This window comes from Delphinus delphis, chromosome 5 (genome assembly GCF_949987515.2).
Source record: "Delphinus delphis chromosome 5, mDelDel1.2, whole genome shotgun sequence".
Classification (NCBI taxonomy): Eukaryota; Metazoa; Chordata; class Mammalia; order Artiodactyla; family Delphinidae; genus Delphinus; species Delphinus delphis.
Genome location: NC_082687.1, coordinates 135403319 through 135423449, shown reverse-complemented (window position 1 = coordinate 135423449; position 20131 = coordinate 135403319). Strand labels below are relative to the sequence as shown.

Below are 20131 nucleotides of genomic sequence, written 5' to 3'. Positions count from 1 at the left end.
CTCAGCCCACGTGGCATTTCTCTCAGGGATCTGGCCTTCCTTGAGGCTCCCACAAATCTCAACGTTGCAAAGCCCGACGTTGGCACTTAATTCCGTGTCTCTGCCTGGTATCCAAATGCCCCGCTCTATCCACAAGCATACGTAAGCATTCAACTTTTCCATCTCCTTCAAGATTTGAGCTTTGTCTTGTTGGAGAAATCCTTCCTTATAACAAGGTCAGGAAAATATTCTCCTGTTTCATCTTCTAAGAGATTTATGGGTTTGTCTTTCATGTACAGGTGTCTGTTTCACCGGAAATGAATGTTACGTAGTGAGGATGGGGGTTCAGTCTCACTTATTTTCAAGGGCATCACCCATTGCCCTGCCACCATGTTAAATACTCCATCCCTACCCCCGCCAACCAGCAGGGCCTAAGGTTTCTGGACGTATCTGGGTCTGTCTCTGGGCACTTGATTTGGTCCCATCGGTCAATTTGTCTTTCCAAAGTATGCCAATCGTTGTGATAATTCTGGGTGTTTTCAGTAAAGCAAGGCACCTGCTTTGCTCTTGAGGGGCGTTGAGCCTTCTTTGGCCATTCTCGGTCCTTTGCTCTTTGATATTCATTTCCAAATCCGCTTGCTAAGTTCAAACAAAACGAAACGACCCCAAACCTATTGGTGTTTTCACGCAGAACTGCATTGTCTGCAGATGCGTTTGAGAAGAACCGACTTCTTTACTAAGTTGGTTTCCCCCCGACCCATCAACACAGTATAGTCCTCCTTTCCTGGCATCTTCTTAAATGTGTTTAAATAACTTTCTATACTTTTGTTCACAAAAAACATGTCCTGAGGACAGTGCAGGCACCTTTTTCATCTTTCTATTTCCACATATTCTAAATGGTTTACCTCTAACTACTTCAAAGGTGTTTGTTAAGTCTACCTGGGGACTTGAAGCTTTACTGGTGGTATGTCTAGCACCAGAGTCACCTCCCAGGGAAGATGTTCTCAGAAAGAGGGCTGGGATGGGTCAGCATGGAGAGGATATGATGGGGGGGGCGGTCCTTCTCTAGTCCCTCAAATAATATCATAATGTCACTCACTGGTGTCATCTAACCATCGTGATAAGAAACACCTTTCACACGTCACAGCTTGCAAAGATCTTCCAGTTCACAGTATTCAATCCTCCAGCATCAGAAGGGCATCAGGTGAGACCCCCGGGAGTATTTTAAAGCAGGTGAGGTTCCCCCTTTGGCGTCCTGCGTCCCTGGTCCATCCCTCCCAGGAGGCTGAGTGCTCAAGGGCAAGGAGTCAACGTCTACTTCACGGTCATGAGTGATGTGTGACTTACATCAGCTATGCTGTTCTAAACACTTCCTTGCTGTGTCACGCACTCCTGTCTTTTGCCACATGGTCGTTTTACTTGCATTTATCTTCTCCAGGGATGTGGGCAGTGAACTCTCTGATTGGATTCCACTAAAGATTATTTAAAGTTTCTAAAGAATATTCTTCAGTTTGTTTTTTCCAAAATAAGGAATGAAGCGTGGCTTTGGCTTCCCTCGATGTCTGGAAAGGAGTCTGGAAGCTTCTCTCCCACCTTCATCTTCCTCCTCCCGTTTCCCAGCATCACAGTCCTTATTACTATTAACCAGATTTCGGAGGAAAGCTTTTCCTTTCCAAAAAATATATTTTTGACATGTGCATTTTGTTTCTATCCATTGTTACAACACCTGTTTGAGCTGCATCTGGTGTCTACCTGGCCTCAGTCCTCCCCTGCTTCTACGCCAGACCTTCTCGGCCTTCAACCGCCCTCAGCTTAACCCATCTCTCTGCTGCCAGAAGATGTCTTCAGGGCATTTCCCTTTCGAGACTGATGCCTGGTCATGTAAGTTAGAGGCCTTGGTATTCCCTAAACCTACGCATGACAGCTGAGCTGGGGATTAAATTCTGAGATCCCAGCTTTTCCGTACTTATCTGCAGACCTCGAAATCCATTCTATTATTTTGAAATTTAATACTGAAAACATGTGTGTAGTGGCCTGGCTTTCATTCTTTTATAAACAATTTTTCTCTTTTGAGAAAAAAGACATTTTCCCCTCGTAATTAAAGAAAACAATTCAGAATGTGAGGGAGGCTTAACAAGGGCTTTTTTATTTCTCTGAAAAACTCACCCACTCCTCAAACCCCACCCCTCAATCTTTGATCACTGCTTCCGGTCCCTTTGCTCCAGATTCTTATTTGGATACGCCTGTAGTTCTCTGGCAGGCCCCCTCTCTCCTTCCCTGTGTAGCGTCTTCCTTCTTATGACCCTGTTGTCTCCAGCCTCTTTTTTGTGTGTGTGTGGTACTGTTGTGGTTTCTCCACTGTCGTGGCCTCTCCCGTTGCGAAACACAGGCTCCGGACACGCAGGCTCAGCGGCCATGGCTCACGGGCCCAGCCGCTCCGCGGCATGTGGGATCTTCCCGGACCGGGGCACGAACCCGCGTCCCCTGCATCAGCAGACGGACTCTCAACCACTGCGCCACCAGCGAAGCCCCTCGAGCCTCTTTATTCGTGAGAACTTCCGGAGTTTCTCCTCCGCGTCACTGATTCATTTTCCCCGCGGTGTCCATCCTGCCTTCTCATGCCTCTGAGATGCCCTTGGTCTGTCATTGAAATTTTGGTGTCTTACAAGTGTTCCTTAACACCCTCGCTCCCTTCCCACTTCTTCCTTCTCTCTGGGAGCTGCATTTCATCACTGTCCTTTCTCCTAAACTTCCGCCTTCCACCCACACTGACTGTCCTGCAGGGACCGCGAACCACAGGACGTAATCTCCCCACAGAGGTATCCACACCCCACTCCTGCCTTATAGGCTGCGCAAGTACAGAGGCTCGGGGTGTAGGTGGGGCAGAGGGAGGGAACAGCATGCCTTCGCCGAGATGCCCACCCAGCTGGGCCTTTGATGGAGGGTTTCCCAGCCTCTTGCTGGTGGGCAGGGCTGCTCTGGTTCACGAGCGCTCTGCTAAGTGGAAGGTCTCAGGTCCTAGCTTGGTCTCAGGTCCCAGCTTGGTCTCTGTTTCTGGCATTTTATCTATGCTCCTTCTTCCCAGTCGGTTTACGGGGAACTTGAGGAAGCCTGGGGCAGTGGCTGACACTGTTTTGTCTGAGAAATCAGTATCGTGGTCTAGAGATACCCCTAACCTGGCAGCCTTCCTGTCCCCATCCAGGTTTTTTTTTTTTTATTTTTTGGCCACTCCGCACAGCATGGGGGATCTTAGTTCCCCTTCCAGGGATCGAACCCGCGCCCCCCTGCATTGGAAGCACAGAGTCTTAACCACTGGACCACCAGGGAAGTCCCAACCACCAGCCAGGTTCTAGCCCAGGATCACCCTCTATGCCCCGGTGAAAGTGCTGGTGGCCAGGGGGGCAAAGACCCCTTCCTGGCGATCTTTATCTTCTATGCAAGGGCCAGGAAAACGACTGGTCAACTCAGAGAACAGAAACCCCAGTGACATCACACACACCACTGAGGACCCTTAGAAACTTGCTGTGCTCGTCTCACGAGGGCCCTCGCTCTCGGGGAGAAAAGGTATTTATTTCCCTGCCGGTGAGGGAGATGGCCACATTTTGCTAAAAGTATCACAGGACTTTGGAGGACATACACTGGCTCATTGATGTGGGACAAATAACGATTTAATAGCTTTCTAATTACATGACAATTAGAATTCCTATCTGGCTGTGTCCTTAGGTATCTATGGGCTGCGCGGAGCAGTTACGGCGCCTGCAACCATTAAGAGCACCAGGATCCGTGGGGCGGGCAGCGCTGACAGCTACAGAGCATGATTACCCGTGTAATTATTCTCCTGCACCTGAGTGATTACGTGGTGGTATTATTTGTGTGGTATTACAGTTTATTCCTATACCTAATCACAGTTTCCTTTCACGGACTGGGACCCGGCCCAGGAGGTGCTGATCGATTTTTTAAAATAACATAAAAGTCATCCGATGAGCAGCTTGGCTACCAGGCTGCCTTGTGTTCACACGGAGAGGCGGCCAAGGTCTGGGGGGAGGGAGTTGGGAATTCACACCAGACACCAAGTTCATGGCGGCAAAGCCCACCCAGCCCGACCGTGAGACATGAGACGGGAGGATGGCTGCCCTTGGCACTGTGCCCTCTTGGGTGGGCTCCTGGCTGCTACGTGGCGCCGTGGTCTCTGCTTGGTGCCCCGCTGCAGGTCCCAGCCCTCGGCCGCCCTCTGGCCCAGCATGCGTGACCCGCCTGTGTTAGCACCGCCCGTGTCCTCGTCTGTCGGCTCTCCTGGACTTTGAGACTCACCGTGGCAGGGCCTTAGGAGGATCCTTATTTTTTTCGGTAGCGCACAGAGTAGGGGGTCACCGTGTACCCACCAAACCAGGCTGGAGGGACAGCCCCCACCGAGAATCCCATTTATAAAAGCAATCCTTTCTCGGGGTAGGAACGAGGGGAGGATGGGCTGAGAGATTCAGACCAGCGATAGCAAAGTTATTTTCCCTTAAGAATTTCAATCACGTTTTTTATAGCTCCATCCAGCACCTCTTGCATGGCAAGCTAAAAGCAATGAGGGGGGTGGCCAAAAACCTTCAGGAACAGAGTAGCAGGAAGGAGAGGCCAAGTCCCTGGTAGTCGCTACACCTGTTAGCGCAATTATCAAAGCTCAACCTTGAATCAGACACCCCAGGTAGAAAACAAAGGCTGAGACAGAAGCTGGGCAGGTGGCCCCCTGGTCCCCAGCAGCCCTGTCCCCACCCTGGGGCTCTCTTGCCGGTCCAGGGCGCTAGATCGTTGACCTGAACAAGGATGACCGCCCGCAGCCTGGGAAGTGCGGGTCACGGTTCCCCATTTAGCAGGCGCACCGCCCTCTCCAGACTGCAAGAGGAAGGGCCCCTCCAAAGACGGTGAGTGGCAAGCGTGTGCCAAAGGTTAGAACTTTCTCAAGGTGACAGCGCCGAGGATGGTGGGTCTCAGGTCTGCAGTCCTTGCCTCACGGGTGGGAGCCTCTGTGGCCACAGCACCTCGAGGCATCCCTCGTACGGAGAAAGGGTGGAGGGAGGTGACATGGGTTGGGAACCTGCTGTGGGGCGTCTCTCCCACTGAAATGCTAGGGAAGGTGACAGCGGGTGCCGGGAGCGTGTGATGTTTCCTGTAGCTGCTGTAACAGCGTCACAAACTTAGTGGCTGTGAACAACCCCAATGTATTACCTTACCGTTCTGGAATCAGGCGTCTGCAATGAAGCTTATGGGGCTTAAATCAAGTTGTCAAAGTGTCAAAGTGTCAGTGAGGCTGGTTCCTTCTGGAGGCCCCAGAGGAGAATCTGTTTCCTTCCTTCTCCAGCTTCTCGAGGCGCCCGCATTCCTTGGCTCGTGGCCCCTCCTCTGTCTTCAAGCCAGCAGCGCAGTGTCTTCAGTCTCTCACTCGGACCCTCTGATAAGGACCCTTGTGATGACACTGGGCCCACCCGGATAATCCAGGATAATCTCCCATCTCAATATCCTTAACCTAATCCTGTCTGCAAAATCCCTGTTCCCACCCATTTATGGTGACATTCATAGGTTGGGGGATTTAGGATGGGGGCGTCTTTAGGGGACCTTATTCAGCCCCCAACGGTGCACAGCAGCTATGCCCCCGTGGGCCTGCCGTCATCCATCTGTGTCACAGAGGAACCAGGAGGCCCAGGCGTTACGTAACAGGTCCAAGGGCACCCTGGCTGACAAACAGGAGGGTCACATTGGAACCAACGTTGTCTCTTACCGTACCCTGTGGTCCCCTGTCAGAAAGATGGACAGAGGGGCTCGGACACTTGGACCTTTTATTTCCCCCTTAGGACAAAGGACGTGCAGTCACAGGCACCCACTCCCGTTTATTTGGGGAGACTCTCCCACCTCCCACTGTCACCCTGGGACCATCCGTCAAGGCCCCTCTGCCTTCGCAAGTGGCAAGTCCACGATCTCTCGGAGACACGCGGGTGGGTGACGCTGGGTTCTTTGCCCCTGCAGCCTCCCTGCCCTTTGCCGGCCACTTTCCTGGGGTTCTAATTCCATCTGACGTCTTTCCAGTAAAGATCCCTCTGCTGCTGCAGGCTTGCACTGGCTTCTGCTGACCGCCACCAAAGCCCCACAGCCACAAAAAGCTGCAGTGCTGGGGGACCATGGACTTGCAGGAGGCTGACATTCCTCTTGCAGGTGCAGAAGCTGAGGCCCAGAGAGATGCTGTCCTCTGCAGGCAGCCCTGGAGGACAAGGCGGGGGCAGGCCCGGAACCCAGGTCCCCACTGACTCCAACCTTTACCCCCCACAGCACGGTGTTAGGGTTGCTCAGGGCCAGGGAGCCCCCCTGGCGCGCACGCACGCACACACACACACACACACACACACACACACACACACACACACACGAGGAACAAAAAGACACTGTCTCCCTGCATTGTAAACAGGAGAGGCCTTGCAAACAGGTTCATCTGGACCATTTTTCTAGATTCCACATATATGCGTTAATATACGATATTTGTTTTTCTCTTTCTGACTTACTTCACTCTCTATGACAGTCTCTAGGTCCATCCACATCTCTACAAATGACCCAATTTCGCTCCTTTTTATGGCCGAGTAATATTCCATTGTATATATGTGCCACATCTTCTTTATAGAGACACAGACATAGAGAACAAACATAGGGACACCACCAAGCGGGGAAAGAGGGGGGGATGAATTGGGAGATTGGGATTGACATATATACACTAACTAATAGTATAAAATAGATAACTAATGAGAACCTACTGTGTAGCACGGGGAACTCTACTTCACTTTGCTGTACAGTAGAAACAAACACAACATTGTAAAACAACTATACCCCAATAAAAAAAAAAAAGAGGAGTGGCTATCTCCGGTCACCACCAGCCCTCCCCCAGCCCTGTCACCAGCAGATCTGTGTTTGAGCTATGTTGGACTCATTCCAGTCTTTGGGAACAAACGCTAGGGCTCACTCCATCTCCTGACGCCATCCCCCTGTCCCCACTCCCCCAGCGCTGGGAGCTGATGTGGCACATTCTAGTCAGTTCCCAGGGGCCCACGATGTGGTTGTCCTGAACGGGCCTGGGCAGTAAAGTTGGATAAGACGTGGCGCTGGCCCAGGAGGAGCCTCCACTGGTCTGGAGAGAATGGATGAGATGGACCCTGACAACGAGCCCTCTGCAGACAGTGGGCTGTGGGTGCTCACGGGAGGGAACAGGCATTAACTGAGCACCTACTACACGCCCAGGCGGGTGCTGGGCCCTTCATAAGCTTTGACATAGTTTTTCTTTCCTGTGCAGAGCGCATCATGTCACGTTGAGGACACAGGGTCTCGAGAGGCCAGCGGCTGCCCAAGTTCATCCCACCCCAGTAAGAGCAGGGGAAGTGACCAGTGACAGGTAGATTATCAGTGCCCCAGGTCCTGGCCTGGGTTCAGGGCCTGCTGGCATGGGGAACCCTCCCCCCGCCCACAGCTCCTCACACAAAGCCCCCCCACCCCCATTGGGGTGCACATCTGGAACGCTGTGAGGGTAGGGCACCTCCATGGGAAAGCAAGTTGTGACAAGGCTGGCTGTGAGGTCTTTCTTTCAAGCTAAAAATATACACTTACTGCTGAGTTGAAAGAGGCAAGAAGAGGGAGTTTGAGATTTGAAAGAAAAATTCCTCAAATAAGGAATGATTTTTTTTTTTAACAGTATAGTTAGAAGAAACTCAACAGAAGCAATGTCAGTAAACGCTGGTTGATGCGGACACATGGGCTGTTCTTTCTTCCACCTGCTCTTGTTCACAAAACCTTGCTTGCCAGGCTTGAGGACCCATCTTCCCTTCACTATATTCCACTTGGGTGGGCTGGCCCTGCCCCCCAGAGAGCACATGACCAGACCTGGCCAATCAGAGCACCAGCTCCCTCTGGCCACACCCACTGCTTCAGGAACAGGTCACATGATCCCAGCCCAGCCAATGGGAGTCTTCCTTGGGATCTGTGCTGAAACTACTGGGAAAGGACCCCTGCTCCTTCTGAGATCATGGTGCCAAGGGTCACATGTGCCTGGGGCTGCCAGAGGTCATCTTTTCCACCAAACAACCCAACTGTGCCTGAAACCCAAGCCTAAGCTCAGGAGAGCAGAGCCGAGAGGTGGGGAGAGACAGACTGATTCCTGATCTGATTCCGGATCAAGCTGTGCCTGAAGGAAGCCCTGCCCCTGGTCTTCACAGTTACATAAGCCAATGTATTACTCTTCTTGTTTGAGTGACTTCATATTACTTGCAATCAAACGAGCCAGCATGGTGGGGGGTATTTATTCGGTGGCTGGTTTGTCAAAGGAAGACAAGTAGAACAGAAAACACTAGAAATAAAAGGCCCCACAAAGGTCACGTGCAGACAGCTGCTGTGTGACATAGGTGCTGCCACTCTACCCCTTTGGCACCCAAGCCTGACACCACTGACCAATCAGGCCTCCTTCCCACTGCACGAACACGGCCCCAAGTCCTTCCCATAAACACCTGCAGAGAATGACACAGGTAGGTGCTGATATCCCTATTTCCAGCCGACGTCTAGTTCAGAGAGAGGTGAAGTGGCTCGTCCCACTCTCCTCACTAATCAAGTCCGTGTACGTACATGAGACACTCTGTTCCCTTGATTTATATTTTCCCTCGTGTCTGACGATTTCTCCTAGTGCGGGCAGCCACCGGATAAACCACACAACTCGCCGGATTCCCGGAAACCGGGGTGTTTGCACACGCGGGGAGGAGAGGCACGGTCAGCACCTTTGTGAATGATAGAATGCAACGGCCAAAGCTGGGCGACAGGCACGTACCGGAAATATGCATACAAAGCGCTTTCCCTGGGCTTCCCTCTGCCTCACCGTGGATTTGCCCCGTACCCGCCACAGAGCCCGGGTGGCAGGGAGGGCGCAGTAAGAACCCCCGCCCAGACGGGGGTCCAGCTCCTCCACGCCTCCCACACTGCCCTGACCCAGAAGAATGACTTCATCTCTCTGAGCTGCAGGCTGCTCACCGGCAGGTGGAGGACACCTGTGGCTCAGCTGCTGTGTGGCTTCGGTGAATAACGATACACACACACGGCAACGCTCGCGGAACGGCAATGGCTCGGTGCCCGACCCCATGCCCGGGACCCCGGAAAGCACCTCGTTCAACCTTTACAGAAACCCTGTGATGAGGAAGCCCATTTTACCAACAAGGCTCAGAGGGGCCCAGGAAATATCCCCAAGTCCCAGTCCTTCCTAGATCCAGGACCTGCGTCTCCACTGCTGGGAGGTAGAGGAGCCGCACCCTCCTCTTGCCGGGGCTGCTGTCAACGCCCCACCCCGCCTGAGCCAGTGGCACCACGCCCTCCAGTGTCATCCACGGCCACACGCCTGCCCACTGTTTTCCGTCCAGGCCCTCACATTACAAAGCTCCTTCCATTCCGAGGAGAAGCCCTTCGACCCTCGCCCCAGATGGCAATGGGACCAAAAGGGTGTGGGACGACCTGGACCCCAGTGGAACCCCATGGTGCCTGGCTCTCCACGGGCTCAGACACCGCAGTATTCTCAGGTCCCTGGCAGCCTGGGGACCCTGGGACCCTGGGTAGTGCATGAGTTTCTTATGGTTGCTGTGGTAAATTACTACAGCTTCAGGGCTACAGTAACACAGGTGTATCGTCTTACAGTTCTCCAGGTCTGAGTACCAGATCAGTGTCGCTTCCCTTCTGAAGGCTCCAGGGGAGAACCCACTCCCAGCCTTTCCCACCTCCTAGAGCTGCCCACGTTCCTTGCCTCGCGGCCTCTCCCGTCTTTAAAGCCAGCAGCGCAGCATCTTCCAGTCTCCCCGCTCCCTTCTCTCCCCTACTCCCCCTACCACCCTGTGACCTTCTGCTTCCAATGTCACATCTCCTTCCCTGATCCCCCGGCCTCCTCTTACAAGGATTACTGTGACAACGGTGGGCCCAGGGGATAATCCAGGATAACCTCACCATCTCAAGATTCTTAGCTTAATCACATCTGCACGGCCCTCTTTGCCACGAGAGGTAACATAGTCACAGGTTCTGAGGATTCGGATGTGGACATCTTTGGGGGTCATTATTTGGCCCTAGCAAGGGGAGGGAGAGGTGTCGTCTGTCCTAACTGCCTTAGGGGAGGTGTGGCCCGGGGAGGGTGTACCCTGAACTGGAGGAACACGGGGAAGGGCCTGAGCTGGAAGGGATCACCACTTCTGATGGCCAGCTGGTCAGAGGGCACGGGCCTGCGGGCTGGGGAGGCGGGCAGTTTGGGCTTCACACGAAGAACAACAGAAGGCCAGGCGGCCCGGGCAGAGCTGAGCTCTGGAAGCTGAGGGACGCAGGTTAGGGGGGACTGGGGTGATGGTGGGAGGTCACTGGGCTGAGCCAGGTCAGAGGAAGGGTAGCTTGGGCAGGGGTGGCAGAGGACATGGAGAGAGGCCCAGGGCGCTGGCAGGAGTCCACAGTGGGTGGGGTGTGGAGGGTGAGGAATTTGGCAGTGCAGAGGACCACGCTTGGGCTTCTGCCCGTGTGCCCGCGGGGATGTGGCACCAGCTGTGGGTAAAGGCCTGGAGAAGGCCAGCTTACACGTCAGGATAGGAGTTGATCTTGCAGCCACGGGGTGGAGCCATGGGGGAAAAAATTCAACAAAGGTGCTGGTGCAAAAAAAAGAAAAACAAAGATTCCGGAAGCTGGAGGCGCTCTTAACCTATCCAGGGCCTCCTCGCGGTGACTGGGCTTCCTCCACTGCGGAAATCACTGTCAATTTTAAGTCGTTTTTACCAGGCTATGGTCCTTCAAGTTTCCTAAGAGCCTCCATGCACAAGGACAAACGCACCATCTACCACTCTTTTCTGAGCACTTGCCTTTGAAGGGAAGAGGGGTGAAATTCGGGCTGCGGCCAACAGCTGATCAGAAGCAGGTTCCTTAAGCCCGGCTCTCACTTAACGGGGATGCTGGGCGGGGATACCGTGGGAAACTAGGATGGGGTCTGCGCTGAGTCAGTGCACTCGGCCCGGACGCAGCATCCCTTCCCACACCGGCTGCACAGGACACAGTCGATGACCTTCAGTGCCACGCGGCGTGGTCAGCCTGTGTTCGCGGGTCCCCCTGGTGGCCCTCAGGCATGAGGGAAATAAACCCATCACCTGCTCTCCCATCCAGAGGACAGCACCACCCATTATGTACCTCGTACTGAGCCAGCCAGGGCTTCTGTCACTGCGATGGAGGCCACGTCCAATATAGAGATGGGGTCACCATGGGCCAGGAGGGGGGTCCACGCTACAGGTGAGGAGGAAAGAGCTTTCCCATTCTGGGGTCCCCCTCTGGGCGGGCCGGCGTTGCAGCTGAGCAAGCACCTCATCCCCCAGCCATCCGGGGCGGGGGAGAAAGAGTAGGATGGAGGGGACCAAGCCCGAGCCCCTCAAAGTGTCTGAGCTCCCCGGGATGGCGAGCCCCCACCTCCCCGGTCTCCGTGATGCAGCAAAGGTGGTTCTGGGCCAAGGACACACACCCTGGTTTGCCCTGAAGACAGAGCCAGCCAAAGGCTTCAGTTTATGGGTCAAGTGAGGGCAGCAGGTCTGGCAAACACCAGGGCCTCCCAGGGCCTGCAGCGACGGGAGAGTGGACTCACGGGACGTGGGGCCCCGAGAGACACGTGCACGTCCCGCTCGCCACCCCACCGCCTCACTCCGTGAGGCTCTGTTTTCTCATCCCTAACATGTCAGCTGCAGTCACTGCCTCGGGGTGCCGCTGTGCCCCTGGGTGATTCCCCATCGCTCTCGCCTCCCCGGCCCCAGCCCGGCCTCTCTCCCTCTCACTCCACCCGGCCCGGATGGACGGACACGTGCACACACACAGCACTGAGCAGAACACAGTAGGTGTGCATCAGGGGGTCCCCAGGATGAAGCCCCTGACACACAGGTGGGGGCCCCGAGGCGCCCCCGGGATGGCCCTTTTACATTCTACTTAATTTTGTGGTTGTGGCGTTTGGGGTTGCAGAATCCGCACCATCTGCAGAAGACAGAGTGAATCCGGAGTCTCTTTCCCTCTCTGCTTATTAGTTCCAGAGGCTGGAGCCCAGGAGACGTGTTTTCTGAGAAAACGTTTTTTCCCTTTCTCTCCTCTCTCCTGCAACAGCCTACTGGCTTTAAGAGGGCATCATTTTCCACACATTAGCTGAAGTTTCGAGAGTTTCGCTCTATTTCTGAGACAGAAGCTCTGTACACCGACAGGCCCAATTGAGCCATTTTTCTCATGGACAGGAGAGGACACTCAGTGCTCCGGGGAAATGGAGCATGGAGCACATCGCCGACTGGAAGCGAAGGCCCGTGCGGCACCAGGTCTACTTCCCAGCCCCCGCAGGCCCCCACAGTCGGGCTTGTCTTCCCACCGGACAGGGGCGCCAATCTGATCTCGAGCGCCACCTGGTAACTGATCTCGAGCGCCAATCCGGGGAAGGGGGTGACACCTGGGGACCGTGCGGGCGGGGTTCGGGAGTCCTGGCTTTACCCTCAGAGAGCTGGGGGTGCTGGGGTCAGACTCCACCCCATCTGCCTCGTCCTGTGTGCCGAGGCTGACCAGAGAACCCCGGAACAGGCAAGAGGCTGCCCAGGCTGCGGGGAGCCCCCGAGAGCCCACCCCATGGAATCAGAGCCGCAGCGGGCACACACGGCCCTTCTGTGCTGCCAGCCCTGACTGGTCTCCTGCTCTGGCCTGGCCACGCCGAGGGCCTCCTGGGCGTCACCTCTGGAGGCTGCAGGCCAGTGGACACGGTGTACCCCATCCTGGGCTCTACCGCCTCTCCAGGGCCTCCCCTGTATCAGGAAACAGCACCCCCATTCACCCACTGCTCATACCAGAAGACTGGGGGCAGCATCTAATCACAGCATGTCTCCTGACCGTGTCCCTGCCCTCACCGTGAACCTGCCCACCCAGGATCAGCCTCGCCATTGCTCACCTGGACCCCACAGGTGTTGGAGCCACACAGATGCCCATCAGATGGCTGAATGAGTGGATGGATGGGTGGATGGATGGGTGGATGGGTGGGTGGATGGGTGGGTGGGTGGGTGGATGGATGGGTGGATGGGTGGGTGGGTGGGTGGATGTATGGGTGGATGGGTGGGTGGATGGGTGGGTGGGTGGGTGGATGGATGGGTGGATGGGTGGGTGGGTGGGTGGATGTATGGGTGGATGGGTGGGTGGGTGGGTGGATGGATGGGTGGATGGGTGGCTAGATGGGTGGGTGGGTGGATGGGTAGATGGGTGGGTGGGTGGGTGGGTAGATGGGTGGGTAGGTGGGTGGGTGGATGGATGAGTGGGTGGATGGATGGGTGGATGGGTGGGTGGATGGATGGGTGGATGGGTGGGTGGGTGGATGGGTAAATGGGTGGGTGGGTGGGTGGATGGCTAGATGGGTGGGTGGGTGGGTGGGTGGCTAGATGGGTGGGTGGGTGGATGGGTAAATGGGTGGGTGGGTGGGTGGGTGGCTAGATGGGTGGGTGGGTGGGTGGGTGGCTAGATGGGTGGGTGGGTGGATGGGTAAATGGGTGGGTGGGTGGGTGGGTGGATGGATGGGTGGATGGGTGGCTAGATGGGTGGGTGGGTGGATGGCTAGATGGATGGGTGGGTGGATGGGTAGATGGGTGGGTGGGTGGGTGGGTGGATGGATGGGTGGATGGGTGGCTAGATGGGTGGGTGGGTGGGTGGGTGGATGGATGGATGGGTGGATGGATGGGTGGGTGGATGGATGAGTGGGTGGGTGGGCGGATGGATGGGTGGATGGGTGGATGGATGGGTGGATGGGTGGCTAGATGGGTGGGTGGGTGGATGGGTAGATGGATGGGTGGGTGGGTGGGTGGGTGGATGGATGGGTGGATGGGTGGCTAGATGGGTGGGTGGGTGGATGGGTAGATGGGTGGGTGGGTGGGTGGGTGGATGGGTGGATGGGTGGCTAGATGGGTGGGTGGGTGGATGGCTAGATGGGTGGGTGGATGGATGGCTAGATGGGTGGGTGGGTGGGTGGGTGGATGGATGGGTGGATGGATGGGTGGGTGGATGGATGGCTAGGTGGGTGGGTGGGTGGATGGATGGATGGGTGGGTGGATGGATGCATGGGTGAACAGTGGACTCTCCTTCAGTCCACGCCAGCCTCCCCACCACAACAAAAGAACTTTCTTAAAAGATAAGCAAACCAGCACATCTGATCTCATCCCATGGACCCTTCCAGCCTCGTCCTTGAGAACAGCCCACTCGGGGCTCCCAGGGAGGCCTGGGTCCCCCCACCAACGGCCTGCGTGCATCCTGCCTGGAGAGTGTCATCCAGGCATGGCTTCAGTTTGCAAGCGTGCAGGAGCACAGGGTGCCATGAATGCCCCCTGGCAGGCAAAAATCTACAGCAGAAACAAGAATCAACAAGGCCTGCCCACCTCCCACCCCAGAGAACTAGTGCTGTGGGTGCCCAGCCCCCGCTCACGTCGATGGAGCACACACCAAGAGGGTGCACCTGGCGTCTCCGAGTGCTTCACGTTCAGTGGCAGCCCGGGTGCAGGCCCAGGTCCCAGGGTCTGGGGAGGCGTCCTGAGCGTAAGCGCTACATGTGAGGGCACGGCACCAGGGCGCCCATGTCCCTGTGCCATGGAAAGCCAGCTCTGCAGCAGCCCAGATCAGATACGGACACCCCTGAGCTTGCTGCCTTACGTTCAGTGTGCATCTCAAGCCCATTTTCTGACAATAGGGAGAAGGTGGGTCCTCCCAGGGTGACGGGAGGACAGAGTAGGGGTCCAGGCTCAGGCCTGACGGCAATGTTGGGCCTGGGAAAGATGCGCAGTGGCGAGGTTGGTCCTCTCAGAGCCCCCGCTGTGTGCCAGGCACTGTGTCTGCAGGTCCGTGCACTGGCCTGGCTCAGAGGTGGGGGCACTGAGCCCCCTGATGCTCTACAACGCAGACACTGCATCTTCGACACGGGGGCCAGGTGCTGTGGTACATCATCTCATTTAATCCCCAAATTACACCTCAGAGAACCAGGAAGGGGAGACACCAGGATGCGAACCCCCTCAAAGCTGGGCTCCCACCACTCTGTGCCTCGGTCCCTTCCTCATGGCACGTCCTTGGTCAGATGTTTGGGCCGGAACAGGGAAGTGCTGGTCAACACTCGGGAAGAAGATTTCAAAGCAAAGTATAACACAGTTGCACAAGCATGTCAATGAGAGGAGAAACCAACAAAACGAAGTCCTTGCTGCTTGGAACGCTTTCTAAACACACAGGCAGGTCCTGGGCTTCCAAGCTCCTGGAAACGGGGTCTGGGGATCCCGCAGGACACAGCGGGCAGCAAGTCTGCCAGGGGCTGCTACTCTCCATGTGAGGGGAACCGACAGAGATCGCCCCACCGAGCAGTCCTCTGAGCAACAGGAGGGTCTGCAGGTGGCCGTGTCCATGGGACGGAGCTAACCTCGGCTCCCTCCAGAGGCCCAACCACCACCATGCACCGCTGGGGCCAAAACAGGAAAGAAGACAGGGACTGATCCAAGGGGTCAGCTGCCAGGGAAGAGGGGGCGGGGCTCCACCCAGAAAGGGGTGGGGCCTCCACAGCAGGGCGGGGCCTCTGCGCTAGAGAAGAGTGGCCTCCACAGCAGGGAAGGGAAGGTTGCCTCCATACTAGAAAGGGGCGGGGCTGTGCCCCCACACCCTCTCCCCGTGCCATGGGGTTCTCGTGCTGAGTCAGAAATGTGCTCGTAGTCCAAAGCCAAATCGGGTACTCAGACAGCACGGAAGGCACACGGGGGATGCTGAGGGGTCCTCAGGGCCCCCAGGGTCTCAGGTCACGCCACGACAGTGGTAGAATGCCTCGCCCATGGGCATCAAGGCGGGAGCTCTGATTATACTAGAGGCAAGACAAAAATAAAAGGGAATTCATTTTGTAAGACAGGTTGCAAAGTGGTCTCTTAAGAAGCTGTAAAGTACTGCTTCGCCTGTAATTGTTGTTGAATGGACTCCTAATAGCGTTCACACCTTCCTGCAAAACCTATACATTACCGATAACTGGAGAGGTAGACCCTCAGCTCATGCTGAAGCAGGTGCCCCTGCAAATGAAGAACCCCATCTTTTCCCAGATCACACTCACTCTGGGGTAAACCTGTCCCGCTAGAGGCTGACTTTGGCCCCTTTTCTTATTCCTCCCACAAAAATGCAGCAGGAGAGGTTCGGTTTCCCAGGGCTCCACCAGAGCCTCAAAGGTTCAGGAAGGATCAAGTTGCTTGTCCAGTTCACCTTCATATCCCAGCGCCCGGCAAAGGACCCCAGCACATAGTAGGTGCTTCGGGACCCAGGGTTCTCACCCTCCAGCACCAAGCATGCAGCCTGGCACACAGTAGGGCCTTGACCCACATCTGCTGAACGGATGGGGGTCAGATTGAGACAGAGCTCGGACATCTGGTGAAACCTGCCCTCTTGCGGAGGAGAAGCTGAGACACATGGTAAACAGAGCAGAGTCTGGGCTCTGCCCACGTGCATCTCATTCCCCAGCTGCTGCTCTTCCCCTGGGAGGAGACCAGGAGAGTCCAGAATGCCGGAGGTGCAAGGGGCTTTGGAGAACCCCCAGTTCAACCTCCTGATCTTATGGAGGGAGACACTGAGGCCTGGAGAAGAAACAGGATCTGCCCTGAGTCACACAGCTCAGCTGTGGTCAGATCGAGCCCTGTCCAGCCACAGCGGGTTACACACTCCCCACTTCCAGCACAGCAGGCTGCGCTGGGCTTGCACAGACATGGGGAACCCCATCTGCCCCCTGGAACTTTGCCCCAGGGTGCCTGGTGAGCTCAAAGTTATGACAGAGGGGGCTCTGGCATCTAGCAGAACTGGATTTAAATCCTTGCTCAGTGCCAAGTACAGAGACACAATATGTTTGATCCACTGGTGACAGCTTTGCTACCTACCAGCTGGGTGACCTGGACTATTCTCCCAGCTTCCCCCGAGCCTCTGTTTTCTCATCTGGGCAATGCAGGTGATGACGTAAACCCCCCAGTCATGCCCCGCCTCCGCACAAATAAATGACTATGATTGACATCTGGTTCTGGCCTAGGGCCTGGCATACTGAGAATGATCGCCAGTGGGTGTCTTAGGAATTGAGATGCTACAGATGAGCGAACAAATGAAGGCAATGACGGGGGGAAATGTTTCCTTTTATGAAATGGAAATCTCTTTCCCTGAAGGGGTCCCACCCCATCTCCAGTCCAGCCCACTGCACCCGTATTTCCTGAGTGTTGGCTGAGTGCTAGGGGCTGTGCACAGTTGAGGAGATGGACCTGAGTAAAATCCAGTCTCCACCAAGCAGTCTGCCTGGACTGCTTCCCGATCCCTAGGCCTGCCCTTCAGGAGTTGGAAGACCAGCCCGTAGCCCCCAGATCTCCCCTCTACCTTCACCAGCCCCCGTGGCTTCCGGTTCTTTACTTGACATGGTCTCACATCAGCTTTTTCTGTGACAGGGACTGTGGCTTTTCTGCTCCTACATGCATTTACAACATAGGGTGACATTCACAGGTGCCAGAGGTTGGAAAGGGGACACACCTGGGAGCCGTGACTCAGCGGATGTCTTCAGTGGCAGAGTCATGAGTGAGGTTCTTCAGCACTCCCCTGTCAATCTCCCCTCCATCATTGCCCCCGTTAAGAGACGAGACACCTTGGGACCTCCCTGCTGTCCCCTCACTGGAGGGTCATGGCAGAACTGGACTGAGGACAGGGCTCCCCGGCCTGGGTGCCGTCCCCCAGGCTACCCTACAAATGCGGGGTGCCCCATGCAACCCCAGGAAGGAGCCTCGGGCTCCACGCCTACAGGCCCCATCCAGGTGCAGGGGAGTCTGTGGATCAGGTGGGCGACTCGGCAATAGCGTCCATTCAGCGGGACCGGCTGTGGCTTGCGGCGCTCGCTCATTCATTCCTTCATTCATGCATGCATTCATCCTTTAACATGGGCTGAGTGTTTGTGCTGGGCACAGCGGCCAACCAGACCCGGCCTCTATCCCCAGCGATATTTCCAGGCTAAATGTCCAAATTATCAAAATAACCTCTCACAGGCATCGCCGATCATGTCCTATCTTCTTTTAAAGATGCACACGTCTCCCTGCCTCCATCCCTAACCCAGTGTTGCCCACAGAGGAGGTTCTGCTGAGCACCCCAGTCAGAGCCCCCAGCTCTCCATCTGCCCCGAGCCCCCAGGTAGCCAAAACCGATGCTTCACTCCTGGTGCCCTCTGCCTGCCGGGATGCCCTACGTGACCTAGAAGCCCCTTTGCTGAGCCCCGCCCATCATCTCATTAACCCCCGGCCACCCCCTTTACAGCAGGACACAGGCTCAGCAGCGGCTGCATTGCGCAGGACCAGGGTCTGTCTGGCCTCACTGCTGGCAGCCCAGCAGCCCTCCCTGACCTCACGCCTCAGAGACTCCCCGTTCTGTGGCTGCCACTGTTGCCTCTGCCTTTCTAGTTTCCAAAGGAGGACATGGTGTTTGGGGCCGGCCCTGCAGCCACCGTCACATCCGGGCACCTGTGGGTCCTCCCAGCTGGTGACGGACGGCAGGGTCAGCTTGGAGGAAGCTTCCGGGACCGGGCTGGCTAGACAGATAGAAATTGGAGGACGTGCAGGAGATGGGCGGCATGGCCTCCCGTGTCCACTGCTGGCTGGAGTTTGGGGGTGATGGGGGGCCTCTGGCTTGGGTCAGCACCAGTCCGCGGCAGCCCTCCCTTGTCTCGCTCCAAATCACAGGGGCCCCAGGGAGAGAGATGACAGCGGGCAGGGAAGCAGGATGTCTGTCCTTGCCCCTTCCAAGCACTCAGCTCTCCTGGCCAGCGAAGGTCTCTGTTCTATGCACACGCTGCCGCACCCAGGCCTGGGCTAGGGTGCTGCCTGGGCATTTCCCTTGCTGCCCCCCCACGCCCCCCAAGAGAACCCCGTGGCTCAGAGAGCGGGGACGGCACGCGGGAAAAGCACTGAGCTCCCAGCAGAGCAAGGGCTGCATCCCAGCGCTGACCCCTCACCAGCCCGGGCTGGGGCCAACCAGACACGGGACGGGGACAGCTCGGGGAGCACGTGGGCTGAGCTGCGGGGAGTCGGCGTGGGGCGGTAGTTGGGGGGGTCATTCCCCCGTACTTGCTCTCACTCCTGCACAAGAAAACCCCTCAGCTCTGGACCCACATGAGGCTGGGGTCAAATCCAGGCCTCCCACCACCAGCCGTGTGATTAAGCGCTAAGTCTCACCTTCCTATGCCTCAGTTTTCTGCCCTGGAAAATGGGTTAATAACACCTCCTTCCTCGGCCCCTGTGGGACAGAGTGAGATGGTGCACGTGAAGTCCCCGAGCAGGGCCCAGGGAGACCCGGGCAAAACCAAACCCCTGCCCCTCTCTGTTCAGTCCTGAGTCCCCTCCGGGCAGGCACCGGTGTCCCCGTGAAGTCCCCCCCTCTCCAGCAGCCCTCCCCACCTCTGCATTCCAATTCTGTCCATCAGGAAGCTTTAACCGCAGTACCAGTCAAGGAAGGGTGTTGGCAGAGGGGAGAGACCTGCTTCAGAAAGCGGACATCCCATTAAAAAGTGCCAATCAAGATTCCCTGGACAGCTCCCAGGGAATGGCAACGCACTTCAGTCCTCACGTTCCGAAACCTCTACGACGGGGCCTCGGTCCCTGCAGAACCTGCCAAGTTCACGCACACACCGACTCCTCTGAGCCCAATAACGTGCCGTCAGCGTGACCGGCAAACCCTCCGGCGCCCTCCGCATCCAGCCGTCTGGCCATGATGACTCTCTTCCCGGGACGCTCATCGGTCTACAGAGGTTTTCCGGGCTCTACGTGGCGTCAGAGCATCTATCGGTGCCCGTGGGCTGGGCTCTGGGTTCTAATCCCCAATGTCACAATTCTCTGCCGTGACATCCCATTTCCCAGGAGGAACCTCATCTGTCCAAGTTCCTCTCTGTGACCATGGTCTACTTCCCTGCATGGAGTCAAGTGCGCAGGATGGCTCTGCCCCGGGTGCTTCCTCTGACCTCAGTCAGGTCCCGAGGTGGCTAGGAGGCAACCACGGCTTTGCAAAAGGGTCTTCTCACGGAACCTGGTGGAGGCGGCCGTAGCCTGGAAACGACAAAGTTCCC

At 56.3% G+C, this 20131-nt stretch overlaps 1 protein-coding gene across 1 annotated transcript in view; it reads right to left on the bottom strand.

Annotated features, from left to right (window-relative positions):
* SORCS2 (sortilin related VPS10 domain containing receptor 2) overlaps positions 1-20131 on the bottom strand; it is a 476773-nt gene that overhangs the window by 164505 nt on the left and 292137 nt on the right. The gene's annotated exons all lie outside the window — the stretch shown is intronic.